Consider the following 205-nt stretch of genomic DNA (forward strand, 5'->3'; position numbering starts at 1 on the left):
CCCCCTCGCCAATACCACTTGGTATGGCACCCTTGCTTTTGGGTTCAGGATGTGGAAACTCCGTTTCACTGCTGCTGGTAGCAGCGTATAAGGCGTCTGCCAGGGTGGCTGTGGCTTCTTTCCATCCGGCCCTGACCTGAAACGGTTTTAGGATGTTTTCCTAGAAAGTCCAAGAGCCACACAGAGAGAGCTGGATACTGGTGGT

The sequence above is a fragment of the Cariama cristata genome, unplaced genomic scaffold (genome assembly GCF_000690535.1).
Source record: "Cariama cristata isolate BGI_N322 unplaced genomic scaffold, ASM69053v1 scaffold11515, whole genome shotgun sequence".
NCBI lineage: Eukaryota > Metazoa > Chordata > Aves > Cariamiformes > Cariamidae > Cariama > Cariama cristata.